At 47.4% G+C, this 20,129-nt stretch overlaps 1 protein-coding gene and 1 non-coding gene across 2 annotated transcripts in view; one reads left to right on the forward strand and one right to left on the reverse strand.

The window, feature by feature from the left end:
- Stk24 (serine/threonine kinase 24) overlaps positions 1-20,129 on the forward strand; it is a 102,210-nt gene that overhangs the window by 13,576 nt on the left and 68,505 nt on the right. The gene's annotated exons all lie outside the window — the stretch shown is intronic.
- Positions 11,430-11,533, reverse strand: LOC123459692. The gene has a single exon (XR_006636450.1). It is a non-coding gene; the product is annotated as a U6 spliceosomal RNA (small nuclear RNA).

Here is a 20,129-nt window from a genome sequence, read left to right on the forward strand (position 1 = left end):
TGCGCATCTGGCTAATGTGGGACCTGGAGAATCGAGCCTCGAACCGGCGTCTATAGGCTTGACAGGCAAGCGCTTAACCGCCAAGCCGTTTCTCCAGCCCAGGTTTGTCTCTGCCGGTTTCCTGCGACAGGCAGAGAAAGCAGGTGTCCCTTGACCTTGCTGTGTTGATGTCAGTCTGGAAAATACAGGTCTTGAAAATGTGCGTCTTTGGTGAGAGCCTTGTAGGAGGAGCTTGTTTTATGGATTAGTGCTTGGTGGGCCACGGCCTTCACCGAGTTCCCGTGGCCTGGGTGATGGGTTGGCAGAGCTCCTGTTGGGGAAGGGCTGTGGATCTGCCGTGCAGACCCCCTTTGGGGGTCCTTACCTGGTGTGTTAGGTTCTTCCCATCTTACACCCAGGTGCCCAGTGCAGGCTTGTCACCGATGGTAGATTGAGAGTTCAAAGGTCAGTCTGGGCTACCTAGTGAGACCCTGTTTCTGAAACAAAAATAAAACAAAACCAAAAAAGCAGCTCTGTTACAGAAAAATAAACAGAAAGAAATCAGCTGTGCTGGGAATAATAATGTCTGCTACACAGCTTTTAACAGAAAACTGACTTAGGAACACTGGTCTAAGTCAGGAACAAGGAGGCTTTTTTGTTTTTGTTTTGTTTGTTTTTTTTCCTTTTCTTTTTAGGTAGGGTCTCACTCTAGCCCAGGCTGACCCAGAATTCACTCCATAGTAGTCTCAGGGTGGCCTCGAACTCACGGCTAGCCTCCTACCTCTGCCTCCCGAGTGCTGGGATTAAAGGCGCGCACCACCACGCCTGGCTTGATTTTCTTACTTTAACTGCTTTGTGGTGCCCAGGGGTGTTGGTTATGATCACTGGTCACAAGAAGGGGGTGTGTGTGTGAAATGTGCTTTTTCAAATACAAATGTACACGGCGCACTATGTAAGGTTAGGGATTGCTTGAGACAAAACAGGCGGATCAGAAACTTGGGCCTTTCCTTGGGGAAGTCTGAAGTCTTTGTACAACGCACTCTGTGCCATCCAGAACGGCTTTTTGGGAAAGCTGACCTCCCGTGAAGTCCTGAAGTGAGGCCTCTGTGCACGGCCCGTGTTTCTCCGCGTAACCGGAGGGGCTTTGAAGTGTGCACACCCAGAGGTGTTGGGATGTGGTCCCAGTGCATCCTCTCCAAACTGGCCTGGGTCGCGGGGCCAGCAGGCATGGCATGCCACTCCACTTCCCGTGGGGCGTTGCTGCCGAAGAGCAGTCACCCTTACAGCTTACACCCTTACAGTCCTGTTCCCGCCAGTGGCTTCCTCCCGCAGGCCTGAGCCCCCTCCCCACGTGTGCATCAAGCTTGCGCACGTCCGCGTGTAAAGTGTGCTAGCGTCCCTTCTGCGTGACTGGGCTCTGTCAGAAGAGCGGGAAAGGAGCTGGCCGTGACTTTCCCTGAGCATCCTGAAAGGGTACCTCGAGATGATAAAATATCTTCAAGCTTTTAAAAAATGCTAAAGCCAGGCTGGAGAGAGGATGGCTCAGCGGTTAAGGCGCTTGCCTACAAAGCCCAGCAAAGCAACCTGGGTTCGATTCCCTAGGACCCATGTAAAGCTAGATGCACAAAGTGCCACGTGCATCGAGTTCCTTTGCAGTGGCTGGAGGCCCTGGTATGTCCATTGTCTCTCTCTGTCTCTCTGTCTCTTCTTTATCTCTCTTTGCTTGCAAATACATAAAAATAAAATACTAAAATTTTTTTTTGTTTATTTTTATTTATTCATTTGAAAGCGACGGACACAGACAGAGGCAGATAGAGGGAAAGAGAGAATGGACGTGCCAGGCCCTCCAGCCAGTGCAAATGAACTCCAGATGCGTGCGCCCCCTTGTGCATCTGGCTAACGTGGGTCCTGGGGTATGGAGCCTTGAACCGGGGTCCTTAGGTTTCACAGGGAAGCGCTTAACCGCTAAGCCATCTCTCCAGCCCAAATAAAATATTTAAAAAAAAATGGCAAAGCCCTTGGTATTCTTTGCATGGCCTGTTGCGCCTGGCAGCTGTCAGGGCTCCTTGGAAATTCTGAGAAAATGATTCTTCAGTCTTTGGTCCCTTCGCTGCCGAGAGGTCTGTGCTCCTGTTGCAGGATTGGCATTGTGAGGCCTTTTAGACCCAGTGGAAGGGTATGCTTATCTTATTACTTATGTTCCTTATTTGCTGGGGCTGCCAGCCTGTTTCCTACCCTGGCATAGTCTATTGAAAATAATGTGAAAGGGTGGGAAGCCTGGTAGAGAAATGGAAACTCCCTCTTTGAGAAAAAATTTCCTCACCTCACTTTCCCCAACCCAGTAAATTTTTTTCTCCATTTTTTGAGATAGGGTCTTGCTGTAGCCCAGGCTGTCCTGGAATTCACTATGTAGTCTAAGGGTGGCCTTGAACTCATGGGAATCCTCTTACTTCTGCCTCCTGAGTGCTGGGATTAAAGATGTGAGGCACCACACCCAGCTCCCACTAAATTGTTTTTAAAGCAAAAGTGTGTGTATTCCTACTGCTTGAATATGTTTTCTTTCTTTCTTTTTAAAATAATTTTTGGGTTTATTTTTATTTATTTGAGAGCTACAGACAGAGAGAGAAAGAGGCAGAGAGAGAGAGCAAGAGAGAATATGGGTGTGCCAGGGCCTCCAGCCAATGCAAACGAACTCCAGACGTGTGTGCCCCCTTGTGCATCTGGCTAACGGTGGGTCCGGGGGAATCAAGCCTCGAACTGGGGTCCATAGGCTTCACAGGCAAGTGCTTACCCGCTAAGCCATCATCTCTCCAGCCCTTGAGTATGTTTTCTTATTGCTTACTTCCCAGTCATCCATGTGCTCATGTGACTTATGTAATTACCCAGTTTGCATAGTTTTATTTAGTTACACCATAAATGCCTTCCTGCATTTCCACTTTTCCCACGTGTGTGTGTGGTATGTGTTTTGTGATGTGCGTGCAGATGCATGAACCCAGGCTAGAGAAGAACATCAGGTCCCCTGCATGGAATCTCAGGCTGGCCTCGAACTCACGGCAGTCCTCCTACCTCTGCCTCCTGAGTGCTGGATTAAAGGTGTGCACCACCACGCCCGGCTTCAGAGCTTCTTTATGCATAGTCCACCCACTCAGTGGAAAGGCCTTCTTCTTTAGTCCTTCCTGGAAGCACCAACCTAGACCTGCCCAAGGGGTGGGCATCCTGCTTGTTTCCTAATCTGATCAGGTGGACAGCAGAACTCAGTCACCACACCCCCAGATCTCCAGCCCTGTGTATTTTTTTTTTTTTGAGGTTGGGTCTCGCTGTAGCCCAGGCTAACCTGGAATTCACTCTGTATTCTCACGGTGGACTCGAACTCAATGGTGATCCTCCTACTGGATTAAATTAAATTAAATCTGGGATTAAAGGCATGCACCACACCCCCAGCTCCCCATGTAGTTTTTATGAGGATATAGTTTTTTTAAAAAAAATTTTAAATTTTTATTAGCATTTTCCATGATTATAAAAAAAATCCCATGTTAATTCCCTCCCTACCCCCCACACTTTCCCCTTTGAAATTCCATTCTCCATCATATTACCTCTCCATCACAATCATTGTACTTACATATATACAATATCAACCTATTAAGTACCCTCATGAGGATATAGTTTTAAAAATTATTTTATTTTTCCATATTTATTTTATTTTATTTTTTTTTTAATTTTTATTAACATTTTCCATGATTATAAAATATATCCCATGGTAATTCCCTCCTTCCCCACCCCCACACTTTCCCATTTGAAATTCCATTCTCCATCATATTACCTCCCGATTACAATCATTGTAATTACATATATATAATATCAACCTATTAAGTATCCTCATGAGGATATAGTTTTAAAAATTATTTTATTTTTCCATCTTTATTTTAGAGAGAGGGAGAGATTGGGCGCTCTAGGACCTCCAGCTGCTGACAAAAAACTCCAGACGCATGTGCCACCTTGTACATCTGGCTTTATGTGGGTCCTGGGGATTCGAACCTGGGACCCTTGGCTTTGTAGGCAAGTGCTAAGCCACCCCTCCAATCCATGAGGATGTATTTTAAGGTCCTAATAGACTGCCATGCTTGCTTTGATAGGAGACATGTCTCTTCCTCAGTAGCAGTTTGAGTCAGAGCCATTTCTGTGTGGCTGTTCTGTTGAGAAAGAAACTTTTGTTGTTTTGAGGTAGGGTCTCACTCTAGCTCTGCTGACCTGGAAATCACTATTGTAGTCTCAGGGTGGCCTCAAACTCATGGTGATCCTCCTGCCTCTGCCGCCCGAGTACTGGGATTAAAGCTGTGTGCCACCACACCTGGCGAGAAAGAAACTTTAAAAAAAAATTAATTTATTTGAGAGAGAGAGAGTGTGTGTGGGGGAGGGCAGATAGAGAGAATGGGCATTCCAGAACCTTCAGCTGCTGCAAATGAACTGCAGCTGCACGTGCCATCTTGTGCAGGTCCTGGGACATCCAACCTGACTTTGCAGGCAGTGCCTTAACCGCTAAGCCATCTCTTCAGCCCCGAAAGAAAATTCAATGTTTTCTTTTTGCCTTTGAAGAAAGAAAAAATAATGACCCATCCTTCCTCTCTTCCAGTAGTCAAGGTGCCATTGGAAAATCCCGAGTTATTGGTGAATTTTTTGTAGCCAGTGGCTTTGTGTACACTGGCCAGTAGCACTAGGGGTTCAAGCAGGGTTCCTCATTACTGGCCTAGGGGTGTTTCACCTAGGGCTTGGGGGAGGGTGTGCATCTGTCCATGTTCTGGATGATTTTGAAGCTAATGTAGATTAGGACAAACAGCTAGGTTTTTATTTTAATTTTACCTATTACTTTTAAAAATTTTTCTTCTGAATTTTTATTAACAATTTCCATGATTATAACAACCCCATGGTAATACCCTCCCTCTCCTCACTTTCCCCTTTGAAACTCTTTTCTCCCCCTCTCAATCAGTCTCTCTTTTATTTTGATGTCTTGATCTTTTCTTCCTCTCATGATGGTCTTGTGAGGTCATGGATATCCAGGCCATTTTGTGTCTGAGGGGAGCATGTTGTAAGGTGTCCTACCCTTCCTTTGGCTCTTACATTCTTTCTGGCACCTCTTCCGCATTAGACCCTGAGCCTTGAAAGGTGTGATAGAGGTATTGCAGTACTGAGCACTGCAGTCATTTCTTTCCATCACCATGATAATCCTCTGAGTCGTCCCAAGGTCACTGCTATCTGAAAAGAGAAGGTTCTCTACCAAAAGTGAGAGTAGCATTAATATAAGGGTATGAACATTAAGAGAAGTGCTTGCTGGGCAGTTTGATAAGCATAGTATATACATTTAGCCAGACAGCAGCAGATGTTACACCCCTAGGGCTCATGACTACCCCTGTTGTAGGTTTTCAGTATCAGGGATGTATTTCCTCCCATGGAGCAGGCCTCCAGCCTAATTAGAGGGCAGTTGGTTTCCACCATGACAGATGTGCCACTTTTGCACCTGTTGACTCATTTGGCCTGGCTGGCTAAATATACGGCTTGCCGTGTCCAGTGTTGAGTATCTTCTCTGGTGATTTCTCTTTCCCCCATTGAACTATATGCAGAATGTCTTCTTCCAGCTTTCTGTCAGCTGGTCTACATGGAGGAAGTTATCAGCTCAGTTCCAACAGTGACCTTGCAGCCCAAGTACATGGAGTCCTCAGCGATAAGGTCTAATCATGTATTCCTGGTGGGAAACCAAGGGCCTTGGCAATGGCCTATGTTTTGGAGGCATCCGGGACCTCCCTGGCCAACAATTCACTGGAAGGTATCCCATCCCTGGCACTGAAAATTTTCTAGCAACAATCTATGGCTCCTGAGTGTTTCATTGTCCAAAAAAGTAGGATTCCTTATGATTTATTTATATTCTCTTAGATTTTGACTAGCCCTCCCTCCACCTTTCCTTTACAAATCTCTTCCTCTGACCTCAGTGGCCTTGTAGCCCAAGTATATGGAGTCTTCAGCAATAGGGTCTTACCATCTATTCCTGGTGGGAAACCAAAAATATATATATTTTTATTTTTTATTTACTTGAGAGAGAGGTAGATAGAGACAGAGAAAATGGGTGTGCCTGTAGCCCACTGCAAATGAACTCCAAACGCATGCGCCACCTTATGCATCTGGCTTACGTGGGTCTTGGGGAGTCAAACCTTGGTCCTTTTGCTTTGCAAGGGAGTGCCTTAACCGCTAAGCCATCTCTCCAGCCCTCGTTTTAGTCTAAAGATTAACTAAAAGTTATAGGTAATAGAATTTGCTGGACTATCATGACTTAAAATTGTTGCTTTGAGTTGACATCTGCACGGAAGTTGGCCATCTTGCTTTTTGTTTTTCTTTTGGTTTTTTGAGGTAGGGTCTCACTCTAGCTCAGGCTGACCTGGAATTCACTATGGAGTCTCAGGGTGGCCTCGAACTCACAGTGATCCTCCTACCTCTGCCTGGGATTAAAGGTGTGCGCCCCCATGCCCAGCTCTCATCTTGCTTTTTAACTTGGGTGCATTTTGTCTGGAGGAGTAGCAGTCACTGATCTGCCATACACTTCGGTTAATTCTCTTTTTTTTAAAAAATTATTTATTTATTTGAGAGCGACAGACACAGAGCGAAAGACAGATAGAGGGAGAGAGAGAATGGGCGCGCCAGGGCTTCCAGCCTCTGCAAACGAACTCCAGACGCGTGCGCCCCCTTGTGCATCTGGCTAACGTGGGTCCTGGGGAATCGAGTCTCGAACTGGGGTCCTCAGGCTTCACAGGCAAGCGCTTAACCGCTAAGCCATCTCTCCAGCCCAAGTGTTGGTTTTGAATGAGATGTGCCTCACTGTGGGGTGTGTGTGTTCAGCAGTCGTGCTTGAGAAAGTCAAGATGTTCATGGTCAGTGTCTGATGGAGGTAGAAGGACAGACACACACCGGACAGAGCGTGAAACATCCCAGGATGATCATTTGCAGCTGAAGAAAGGAAATGGTACCCCAACTCCGTTCTCGAAGTTTTGGAATTCAAAGCTGAACTTCTTTCTTTTTATTGTTTGTTTGTTTTGTTTTACGAGGTAGGGTTTTACTCTGGCTCAGCCTGACCTGGAATTCACTACATAGTCTCAGGTTGGCCTTGATCTCAGGCGATCGATCCTCCTACCTCTGCCTCCCAAGTGCTGGGGTTAAAGGCGTGTGTCACCTTGCCCGGCTTGAATGATTTATCTGTTTTTTCCTTTGATGTCTGAGATAGGTGTAATTCTGTAGCCCAGGCTGCCCCAAATTGAAAGCTGTTCTGTCTCAGCATCCCGAGTGCTGGCTTTTACAGGCATGAGCCTGTAAAAAGGATTTGTTTTCAAGACAGACAGTGTTCAGTAGTACAGGGACTGGAAGTGGCATGGAGTGATCAAAGAACTTGATTTTGCCAAATTGAAAGTAAAATAAAGGCGAGTTAGGTACATGAAGCTGACAGTGTGGTCAGGGTCAGGTGACGGACTCATTTGCGTGGCTTGGCCTGTGGGTAAAGTTCTTGGTCGGTTTCTTTTTTTTAAAAATTTTGTTCTTGGGGGCTGGAGAGATGGCTTAGCGGCTAAAAGGTGTTTGCCTGAAAAGCCAAAGGACCTCGGTTCAATTCCCCAGGACCCATGTAAGCCAGATGCACAAGGGGGCGCATGTGTCTGGAGTTCGTTTGCAGTGGCTGGAGGCCCTGGCGCGTCCATTCTCTCCCTCCCTCTCTCTCTCTCTCTCTCTCTCTCTCTCTCTCTCTCTCTCTCTACCTCTTTCTCTCAAATAAGTAAATAAAAATAAAGTTAAAAAAAACTTGTCCTTTAACATTAAGGTATTTTGCATTTTCTGAGAAGATTTGAAGCAGTAGAATGAGGCCAGCTGTGGTTGAGACATAGCTAAGTGGCTGGATTGGCGAGGGAGGAGGCTCGGGTCTGCTGCCCCTGTCTGGAATGAGGGCAGCGTGAGTGTCTGAGTGGGTGGGTCGGGGAGCTGTGGGCAGAGGTGCCCTGTGGTGATAGTGATGGAGAGAGGAGGGGGGTCCCAGGGTGGCGATGGTTGTGGGCGAATGGGCAGCAGGGCCGCTGGCTGGCACAGGCCATGGAGATAAGAGCCCGTGCTGATGATGGGTGAGGAATGCCTCTTTCACAGTGGAAGGACGGAAGGGAGTGGACAGCCAGGTACATAAATGGTGTCTGGCAAAGGGCCAGGCTAGGGACCGGGTGATTTGCCAGCTAGGTCACCAGTGGCCTTCAGCTGCCTGGGAACGAGCGGGACTGAAAGGGAAGAGCTCCAAGTCACTCCGCCCAGCTTTCCTGTTGGTCTGGGCACATTTGCTGTCAGCGCCCATGGGCCCCAGAGGCACGGGCAGGGGTGAGCGGGACTCCGGTGGACGGAGGGACGCTTCCTCACTTGCCAAAGACACTTGTCACTTAAGGATGCAGGAACGTCTCTTTGAAACACTTAAAATGGAAAGTAATATGTCAGAGCTTCACACAGCTAATATACGTCTCATTTTGACCTGGGGGATCGCTTTGATTTGCAGTTTAGTGGATGTCACTCCTAAAATGAGTCAGAGAGTAACTTTCCAGTGAGGTTGATGGCAAAATTTAAACATCCTGGGCTTTGCTATATAACCTGTAAACACTAGGGTAGATGCCCCTGTGTTCTTTAAATCAAGCAGGTTTTTGCTTTTATAACCTGGGTGGGTGATTTTAGGGTTCCTGGGGTGCTGCTTGTACTTGCCTGGTCTGGTGTAGCCCAGGACGGTTGATGTGACCCCATACTGAATACTCACTGTCGGGGTGGCTAGCAGGGGGAAATCAAGATTCATGTGTCATACTTTTGCCTCCAATTATGGGCAAGAGAACGCTAACCCCAACCACTTTAAGCAAGAGGGAAAAGGGGAAGTTCATTTTCTCACACCCCTGAAAGGGCCAGGTGGGCTTGCCTTCCAGAGCTGCCACCCCTGTGGGCTCACAGTGTCCCCGTTAGAGGCCAACCTGCCACTGGAAGCACCATCTTTCATGTTCCATGGGGAAGAGATGTGCCCCTTGCCAGTAGCCCTGGCTTTGGTGCATAGCTTGGCCTGGTCCCTAACCCTGAGGCAAACCCGGTGGCAGGAGGGATGGGACTCTGGCCAGTCTGTGTCCCCTGCCCTCCTGCCGATGAAGCCCGGCTAGGTTACCAGCAGCTCCCCAGTGCAGTCCGGAGATGTCCCCGTGGAGAGTTCTCCCGCGAGTGAGAGCAAGTGAGCTTTCCCACTTGAGTGACTTCTCAGCTTCCAGGTTAAGCTAAGAAAGGGCAGTGTCTGTGGGGAGTATTAACTTAGAGCATTGCTCTGGAGATTTTGTTGTTGGCAAGTAGTATGTATGTCTTCATTCATTCCTGTGTTTGTCAGTGTGTGGAGGCCTGAGATAGACATGGGGTGTGTGGTGGCTTGATTAAGGCGTCCCCATAAACTTAGGTGTTCTGAATGCTAGGTTCCCAGCTGATGGAGATTTGGGAATTGGTGTTAAAGACAGCTTCCTCTTGCCAGTGTTGGGCACACTCTCCTATTGCTATTGTCCGCCTTATGTGGGCCAGGGGGTGATGTCCACCCTCTGCTCATGCCATAGTTTTCCCTGCCATCATGGAGCTTCCCCTTGAGCCTATAAGCCAACATAAACGTCTTTTTCCCACAAGCTGCTCTTGGTTGGGTGGTTTCTACCAGCAATGCGGACCTGATGGCCACAGCGAGGTCTCTTCCATTACTGTCCACTTGTATCGTCATCAAGCCAGAAGCTCGCTGATCTAGGTTAGTCTCCTACTGTTCAGCACTGGGACTGACTACAGGCCCTGACATTTTACATGGGCTCTGCGGACCAGAGCTCAGGTCCGCATGCTTGTGCAGTAAGCACTGTAGTCACCAAGCCCTCTCCCTAGCTGCTGGAAGTTAGTTTTAGGCATCCAACAAGAGGGGAGAGTGTGCTTCATGAGCATAGGTGCCAGTCTTGAATGAGTGGAGGCCATGGACTGGACACCAGAACTCACGATGTGGTTGGTGATAAAGGTAGCTGGTTATGGTGGTTTGAGTCAGCTGTCCCCCATAAGCTCATGTGTTTTGAATGTTTGTCCCAGCTGGTGGCGATCTGAGAGGTGGAGCCTAGCTAGAGGAGGTGTGTTGCTGGGGATGGACCTTGAGGTCTGCTCCACCATCTTTCCCCTGCCCTCAAGAAGCTTCCCCTTGAATATGATGGAGAATGGAATTTCAAAGGGGAAAAGAGGGGGGAATTTTTTATAATCATGGAAAATGTTTTAAAAAACTGAGAAAAAATAAATAAAAAAAAAATAAAAAGAAGCTTTCCCTCGAGTCTGTATAAACGAGCCAAAATAAACAAAGTTTCCTGGTGCTTGGATGCTTTATTCAGCATCGAGAAGGTAACTAACTCTGGCATTATAATCAGTGCAACAACCCAGCTAGAAGCCAGGTGCACGCCTTTAACACCAGCCCTCTGGAGACAGAGGTAGGAGGATCTCCGTGAGTTCGAGGCCACCCTGAGACAAGACCAAAAAACCCCCAAAAAACCAAGAATCCAACTAGGAGGGGAAGAAGAGAGGCGAGAACAGAGTTTGGACTAGTGTGGGTTATGGGTGATTCTGTAATAAAGTAATCATCAAATATTTCTACAATGGAAGCATTGTTTTGTTTGTTGTGTTTTTCTGAGGTAGAGTCTCACTCTAGCCCAGACTGACCTGGAATTCACTATGTGGTCTCCTGGCGATCCTCCTGCCTCTGCCTCGCGATTGCTGGGATTAAAGGCGTGCACCACCATGCCCGCCACTTTTTTTTTTTTTTTTTTTTGAGGCAGGGTCTCACTCTAGCTCAGGCTGACCTGGAATTCACTATGGAGTCTCAGGGTGACCTCGAACTCATGGTGATCCTCCTACTTCTGTCTCCCAAATCCTGGGATTAAAGCTTGTACCACCACACCCAGCTAGAAGCATTTTTTTTTTAATTTAAAAATTTTTATTGACAACTTCCATACTTGTAAACAATATCCCATGGTAATCCTCTCCCCCACTTTCCCCTTTGAGATTCCACTCTCCATCCTATCCCCTCCCCCTTTCAATCAGTCTCTCTTTTATTTTGATGTCATGATCTTTTCCTCCTATTATGAATAGTCTTGTGTAGGTAGTGTCGGGCACTGTGAGGTCATGGATATCCAGGCCATTTTGTGTCTGGAGGAGCACATTGTAAGGAGTCCTACCCTTCCTTTGGCTTTTAACATTCTTTCCACCACCTCTTCCACAATGGACCCTGAGCCCTGGAAGGTGTGATCGAGATGTTTCAGTGCTGAGCACTCCTCTGTCACTTCTTAGCACCATGGTGCATTGTGAGTCATCCCAAGGTCACTGCCATCTGAAAAGGGAAGCTTCTCTAACCAAGAGTGAGAAAAAATACGGAACAATTTACGAATTTGCGTGTCATCCTTGTGCAAGGGCCAGGCTCATCTCTGTACCATTCCAATTTTAGTATATGTGCTGCCGAAGTGAGCACTGGAAACTTTTTCTTTTTTACCCCGAGGTAGGGTCTCACTCCAGCCCAGGCTGACCTGGAATTCACTATGTAGTCAGTCTCAGGGTGGCCTCGAACTCACAGCTGTCATCCTACCTCTGCTGCCAGAGTGCTGGGATTAAAGGCGTGCGCCACCACGCCCAGCAGGATGCCACTTTTAAATAGGAGAGGGATTTTGGAATTTGTCTTTCATGATTTATTCTGTTATCATACTCTGCAAGAAGCACAGCGTCGACAAGAACTTGTGGGTCTGGAGATGACGCAGGACAGAACCCAGCGGCCTGTGCGGTTGCTATTTTTGGTAAAGGGAATTTAGTCACTGGAGTGAATCGGCTTGTGCAAGTTCTGTAAAGTGCGCTGGGTAATACATGCTGTTGGGAGACAGGGCAGCCTAAGCTCCTTGGGGTTAGTTAGAAGGATGAGCACAGTTGTTATTTTTTATTTTTATTTTTATTTTTTTTAAATTTTTTTTTTGGTTTATTTATTTATTTATTTATTTATTTGAGAGCAACAGACAGAGAAGGAGGCAGAGAGAGAGAGAGAGAGAGACAGACAGACAATGGGCACGCCAGGGCTACCAGCCACTGCAAACGAACTCCAGACGCGTGCGCCCCCTTGTGCATCTGGCTAACATGTGACCTGGGGAACCGAGCCTCGAACCGGCGTCCTTAGGCTTCACAGGCAAGCGCTTAACCGCTAAGCCATCTCTCCAGCCCTTTTATTTTTATTTTTTTAGTTGTTATTTTTTTTAATAGGCTCCCATTGTTTTAGGTTTTGGAAAATTTTTTGTGTGTGTGCACACGTTTGTCGTGGCGTGAATGTGGAGGTCGGAGGGCAATGCGGAGTTGTTTGCATGCCACCTTCTTTGAGACCCAGTCTCTCGCCACTGCAAATGAGGAGCCACTGTGCAAAATGAAGACGAGACCAGCTGCACTGTGAGCTTTGAAGTCTCCTGGCTTTGCCCACTGTCGTTGTAGGCTTTGGGCTCATAGATGCATGCACCACTTTCCATCGAGCTTGGCTTTATATGGGTACTGGGGAGCTGAACCTGGGCCTGTAGGCTTTGCGAGCAAGTTCCTTTAACTGCTGAGCCGTCCTCTGACCCCTTAGACTTTTTCTTTTTTGGTTTTTTGAGGTAGGGTCTCACTCTAGCCCAGGCTGACCTGAAATTCGCTGTGTAGTCTCAGGGTGGCCTTGAACTCACAGCGATCCTCCTACCTTTGCCTCCCGAGTGTTGGGATTAAAGGCGTGCGCCACCACATCCAGCTCCAACTATTTTTTTTTAATTTTTTTGTTTATTTTTATTTATGAATTTGAGAATGACAGACAGAGAGAGAAAGAGGCAGAGAGAGAGAGAGAGAGAGGGAGGGAGGGAGGTAGAGAGAATGGGCGCGCCAGGGCCTCCAGCCACTGCAAACGAACTCCAGATGTGTACGCCCCCTTGTGAATCTGGCTAATGTGGTTCCTGGGGAATCGAGCCTCGAACCAGGGTCCTTAGGTGTCACAGGCAAGCGCTTAACCGCTAAGTCATCTCTCCAGCTCTCAAACTATTTTTATTAGGAAGGTGCCCAAGACATCTGTGGGGCTCCTGTCGCCCCCCGTCTTTCACAGCACCGAGCTCTACTACCCCCTCGTTGCTCTCTCACCAGACCCAGAAGCTCCTGGTGCAGTGATCCTGGGCCTGCTTGCTCAGTATGCCACAAAAAATCCCCCCCAAAAAGCACCACCAAAAAAATAAAAATAGTGTGATTTTGGTGTCAGGGGACACACCCTCAGTAGCCAGCTGAGTCCACCACGGAGGCAGTCAGAACGGGCCATTGTGGATGGTTCCTCTTGTTTCTCTTTCTGTCCAGTCAACTTGGGGCTAATAAAAACTGGGAAGGCGGGCTGGAGAGATGGCCCAGTGGTTAAGGTGCTTTCTGGCAAAGCCAAAGGACTCAGGTTTAACTCCCCAGTACCCATGTAAACCCGATGCACAAGGGGGCGCATGCGTCTGGAGTTCCTTTGCAGTGGCTGGAGGCCCTGGCACACCCATTCTCTGTTTATCTGTATTCCCCCCCCCCAATAAATAAAATATTAAAAGATTGGGAGGGCACCCGGAGAACAGAGCGGCCCCTCTTAGCAGGTCCTCCTTGCTTGGCCTTGACTCTCAGGTGTCTCTCGGTCCTTTCTCAGGTGGGTGCTGCAAGAAGATCTTGCCCCATGTCTCTTGAGTTTCCGAGCCTGCTCATCTTCCCTCACTTTTCGGTTTTCAGCCTTTCTCCTCACTTTCCTCACCTGAATTTGTCCTCAGGGTCCCAAGTACCTACCCCACCACCACAGTTCCTATGTAGGTGAGGGAAACTAATGTACGGCCCCCTTGCCTCACCAAAGGCTAGTTTTTTTTTAAATTTTTTATTTATTTATTTGAGAGCGACAGACACATAGAGAAAGACAGATAGAGGGAGAGAGAGAGAATGGGCGCACCAGGGCTTCCAGCCTCTGCAAATGAACTCCAGACGTGTGCACCCCCTTGTGCATCTGGCTAACGTGGGACCTGGGGAACCGAGCCTCGAACCAGGGTCCTTAGGCTTCACAGGCAAGTGCTTAACCACTAAGCCATCTCTCCAGCCCTTTTTTTTTTTTAAATATTTATTTATTTGACAGAGAAAGAGGGAGAGAGAGAATGAGTGTGCCAGGGCCTCCAGCCACTGCAAACAAACTCCAGCCATGTGCTCCCCCTTGTGCATCTGGCTAACGTGGGTCCTGGGGAATCAAACCTGGGTCCTTTGGCTTTAAAGGCAAACGCCTTAGCTGCTAAGCCATCCCTCAGCACTGTTTCGTTTGTTTGTTTTTGTTTTTTTTTTTTCAAGGTAGGGTTTAACTCTAGTCCAGGCTGACCTGGAATTCACTGTGTTGTGTGAGGGTGGCCTGGAACTCATGGTGATCCTCCTACCTCTGCCTCCGAGTGCTGGTATTAAAGGTGTGCGCCACCACACCCAGCTCTCTCTGTCTTTTTTTTTTTTTTTTTTTTTGAGTGCTATATTGAATGGCTAAGTTTATCCCAGCTTAGGAGGCCAAGGCTGGAGGACTGTGAGTTCAGAGCCAGCTGGGGCTACCATGTCCAAATAACCAAGGGCTGAGGATGTCACTTAGTGATAGAGCACTGGCCTAGCGTGCCCAGGCTCCCCTGCACGCATACACACACATACTTATGCACATATGCACACACACCGAAGTAACACTTGAACAGTACTAAAGAAGAAAATACGGGCTGGAGAGATGGCTTAGCGGTTAAGCGCTTGCCTGTGAAGCCTAAGGACCCCGGTTCGAGGCTCGGTTCCCCAGGTCCCACGTTAGCCAGATGCACAAGGGGCGCACGCGTCTGGAGTTCATTTGCAGAGGCCTTGGCACGTTCATTCTCTCTCTCTATCTGCTTCTTTCTCTCTCTGTTGCTCTCAAATAAATAAAAATAAACAAAAAATATTTAATAAAAAAAAGAAGAAAATACTATAGAACTCCATGCTTTTCTTCCCTCAGGGGGAGCTAATGGTGAGAGTAAGGCATCTGTGGTGGCCCTAATTGCAAGGGGCTGCTCACTCGTCCATTTAGAACTCAAGAAGACTTAGAAAGGCTATCTGACCCTTTTTCCTTTTCTGAAAGCAGTTCCATCAGAAATGCCATTAACCTCTACCGAGACCCCTCAACCCATCCAGTTTCTTCCAGGGCTTAGCACGCCCTTTATACTCCTGATGTGGCACGGTGCTCCTTCTTTGCCCTGTGGAGATTGATGTCTGCTCTGCTGAACGCACCACGCGCGAGGCGGGAGAAAACAGTCTTAACGTGCTCACATGCACGGAACTTGCTGGAAGGTACGGGGTGAGGCATGCAGCCCTGTGTCCAATTATTGATGGCACCCGTGTGGAAGGGCTTTCCAGGTTGTTATGTTACGGGAAACTGAGTCACTCCGAGATGGCACTGGAGTTAGAATGGAGAATGAGAATTTTTTTTTTTTTTTTTTCAAGGTAGGGTCTCACTCTGGCTCAGGCTGACCTGGAATTCACTATGGAGTCTCAGGGTGGCCTTGAACTCACGGTGATTTTCCTACCTCTGTTTTTGAGTGCTGGGATTAAAGGCGTGCACCACCACACCCGGCTTGAGAATGAGAAAATTTATTCGTGTTGATGTGGATTAACTTCCAAAGCCTGAGTACTGAGCTCTGATTGCTCAGGGTTTTTTTTAGACAAATGCAATAGGCATTCTGACATCATCTTTTTGTTTTGTTTATGTTTTTTGAGGTAGGGTCTCACTAGCCCAGGCTGACTTGGAATTCACTATGTAGTCTCAGGCCGGCCTCGAACTCAAGAGGTGGGAGCACCTCTGCCTCCCCAGTGCTGGGATTAAAGGCGTGTGCCAATATGCCCAGTCCTGACATCACCAGACACTATTGGTGGATTGCAAGTTTCTCAGGTTACATGATTTTGGGACACTGAGGAGTCCTTAGCAAAATTAGTAATAAGAAAGTTCAAATGGAGAACAGAAAGCTGTTTGTTCAGGGGTGTTTGTGTTTATGGCTGCGCTAACAACATACAAGCAGGGTGCAGTTGCATTGATAGGGAGGAGGCTAAAGGTCATGCTGTCCCCTTGACACAGGCTTGTACAAGAGAAACTGTTTTAGAGTATGATCTGGATCTGGTTTCTTTAAGTTTCTTCTAGCACATTCCTCCCTTTGATGTCTTTTTTTTTTTTCAAGGTAGGGTCTCACTCTAGCCCAGGCTGACCTAGAATTCACAATGGAGTCTCAGGGTGGCCTTGAACTCATAATGATCCTCCTACCTCTGCGTCCCCAGTGCTGGGATTAAAGGCGTGCACCACCATGCCCTGATCTTTTTTTTTTTTTTTTAATTTATTTGAGAGAAAGAGAGAGAACGGGCACCCTAGGGTCTTCAGCTACTGCAGATGAGCTCCAGATGCATGTCTCTCCTTGTGTGCATGTGTGACATTGCGTGCTTGCTTCACTGTGCGTCTGGCCTTGCGGGACCTGGAGATTTGAACATGAGTTCTTAGTGTTCACAGGTAAGCACCTTAACTACTAAGGCATCTTTCCAGCCCCCCTCCCCCTTTTTTAAGCAGAGTAACAGAGTAGGCGATTGAGGCTGTAATTTGGCACCTGCATGCGTCTGCTTTTTCACTTGGCTCACTTGATCAGCAGGAAGAGTTGGTAACACGGCCACAGTTACTGACGGCTGAGTAAGCTGCGAGCCTGGTGGAGAAAGCGTGCTTTGGGGTTTTTGTAGTTGTGGATTTTACAGCCCCAGCCTCTCCTTTCCCCGTGGTGCGTCATCATAGGAATCACAGACAAAGAGTATCTCAGGACCCGGACTGGAACCAGGTCAAAGCAAACAGCCTGTAGATTGTTTTGTTTAAAAAAAGTCACTTTAGCCGGGCATGGTGGCGCACGCCTTTAATCCCAGCACTCGGGAGGTAGAGGTAGGAGGATCACCGTGAGTTCGAGGCCACCCTAAGACTACATAGTTAATTCCAGGTCAGCCTGGACCAAAGTGAAACCCTACCTTGAAAAACCAAAAAAAAAAAAAAAAAAAAAGTCACTTTATTTTTTTCCGGCATAAACATTGCATTAAAAACCATGAGCTAGCCAGGCGTGGTGATGCACGTGTAGATTGGTGGTACATTGAGACCCTACTTAGAAAAACCAACCAAGCAACCAACTAAACAAACAAACAAAAAAACATTAGCTGAAGACGGGTGTGGTGGCTCACACCTTTAATCCCAGGAGGCAGAGGTAGGAGGATCTCTGAGTTCAAGGCCACCCTGAGACCACATAGTGAATTCCAGGTCATCCTGGACTGGAGTGAGACTCTACCTCAAACAAACAAGCAAACAAACAAACAAACAAAATATATATATATACACACACACATGCATATAAAAATTTAAAAATAAATAATAAAAACCAAAAACCATCAGCCGAGGCTGGAGAGAGATAGCTTAGTGGTTAAGGTATTTGCCTGAGAAGCCTGAGGACCCAGGTTCAAGTCCCCAGAACCCATGTAAGCCAGATACACAAGATGGCACATGCACCTGGAGTTCATTTGCAGCAGCTGGGGGCCCTGACATGCCCATTCTCCCACCCCCTTTGTAGATAAATAAAAAGAAAAAAAATACTTAAAAAAATAAACATTAGCTGTGGAAAAAGGGGAGCTGGAATGTTGAAGACCTTTGTTAAGAAGACGTGAATGAAGTTCAGGAGAGCTCACAGGACAGACGGGAGGAGTGGGTTCTGAGAGCTTTCAGCTCTTCTGAGCCCCCTGCTTGTCCTTGTCCCCTTCCTGAGAGGGGGAGGGGAAGGGAGAGAGGAATCTGACCTTCCTCGGGCAAGGTTCTTCTGCTTGCATATGCGGGGTAAGGCACGTTGTGGGTCACATTAGGAAAATAAAATGGTCCGCTTATCTTCGGGTTGTTGAACCACCGGTGGGACAGTGGGGGATGGGGCGCGGTGGTGCGTCCTGTGACAAGCAGCCAGCTGTTGGGCCCCTACCCTGTGGCAGTGCCATCCGTACTTTAAGCTGTTTGGCTGTTCTGCTTTCCTCATTTAAGAACAGAAGGGAAACCAAAACATGAGAGAGCCTTTCCAGCCGATCACACATGCAGAGAGACCTCGGTGGTGCAAGCGGGTCCCGGAGGGAGAGAGAAGTGTCGTGTGAGCTCTGGCGCAGGTGGCCGTGTGCACACAGGTGCCAGGAGCTCTTCCCTGGCGTCCATGTGGACGTGGGCACACGCGGGCCGCCAGCCTCCTCCGCCCGTGCTGCAGTGAGTGTCTTGGCGATGGACTGATGTCACCCGAAGTCACTCCTGGCGGGAGGGACAGCCTCCCGCACATCCCGGAGCGGAGTCACTTTCACTTGGGTCTTAAGAGATTCCCACAGTGGTCCAGCTGCCCCATTTCTTGAAACTTTCATCTGTTTTTAGCTTGAAAGTCTCCTGTCATGTCTGTTTTTCTCTGTCTGTCTGTCTCTCTATGTAATCTATTTTAGAGACAGGATCTGTATAATTCAGACTGGCCGTGAGTTCACTATGTAGCTCGGTATGACTTTAAAACTCCCGAATGCTGGGATTAAAGGCATGAGCCACCACACTTGGTGTTTTCTTATTTTTCCATTTTTATTTTTAAAAAGGGATGTTTTAAATTAGGATCTCCTTAGCCCAAGCTGGCCTGTCACTGAGTAATGTGCCTCAGCCTTCCAAGTGGTTACAGGCCTGAGATGGCATGCCCAGCTTCTTCCTGCTTTATTTATTTATTTTTATTTTTTGAGGTGGTCTCATTCTAGTCCAGGCTGACCTGGAATTCACTATGTAGTCTCAGGTTGGCCTCGAACTCACAGCCATCCTCCTACCTCTGCCTCCCAAGTGCTGGGATTAAAGGGGTGCCGGCTTATTTTTAATTCAATTTAATTTATTTATTTTTCTTTCTTTTTTTCAGTTTTGAATTATTTTTTTTCAATTTTTTTTATCTTTTCACAATTTTTATTAACATTTTCCATGATTATAAAAAATATCCCATGGTAATACCCCCCCCCAAATTCCCCTTTGAAATTCCATTCTCCATCATATCCCCTCCCCATCTCAATCAGTCTGTCTTTTATTTTGATGTCATGATCTTTTCCTCCTCTTATGATGGTCTTGTGTAGGCATTGTCAGGCATTGGGAGGTCATGGATATCCAGGCCATTTTGTATCGGGGGGAGCACATTGTAAGGAGTCCTACCCTTCCTTTGGCTCTTACATTCACCACCTCTTCCGCATCAGACCCTGAGCCTTGGAAGGTATGATAGAGATATTACAGTACTGAGAACTCCGGTCACTTCTTTCCAGCACTATGATACCTTCTGAATCATCCGAAGGTCATTGCCCTCTGAAAAGAGAAGATTCTCTACCAAAAGTGAGAGTAGCATTACTATAAGGGTATGAACATTAAGAGAAGTGCTTACTGGGCAGTTTGATAAGCACAGTATATACATTTAGCGAGGTGTAGGGTTTCACTGTAGCTCAGGCTGACCTGGAATTCACTATGTAGTCTCAGGGTGGCCTCGAACTCATGGCGATCCTCCTACCTCTGCCTCCTGAGTGCTGGGATTAAAGGCGTGCGCCACTACGCCCAGCTTTATTTTTATTTAAAAAAATAGTTCTATTTATTTATTTGAGAGAGAGAGCGAGCACACTCAAGGGCTTGTAGCCACTGCAACAGACACCAGAGCCACTGTGCCTCAGGTTTATGTGGGTCCTGAGGACTTGAATCTGGGTCCTTTGGCTTTCAGGCAAATGCCTTAACTGCTAAGCCATCTTTTCAGCTCCTTCCTTCTTTATTTAAACTTGAGTTCCTCTTGCAGCACAGAGTCCACATTGGTCCTCTCTGTTCACATCTGCCAGTGGATATCAAGTCTAGCAGCAGGAGCACCACAGGAAAATGAGGCCCCTTTTGTGTCATATATGGGTTGTCTGTGTTTTACTTCCTCTTGTGTCAAAATACCAAAATAAAGACGTGGGGGCTGGAGAGATGGCTTAGCGGTTAAGCGCTCGCC

This window comes from Jaculus jaculus, chromosome 3 (assembly GCF_020740685.1).
Source record: "Jaculus jaculus isolate mJacJac1 chromosome 3, mJacJac1.mat.Y.cur, whole genome shotgun sequence".
Classification (NCBI taxonomy): domain Eukaryota; kingdom Metazoa; phylum Chordata; class Mammalia; order Rodentia; family Dipodidae; genus Jaculus; species Jaculus jaculus.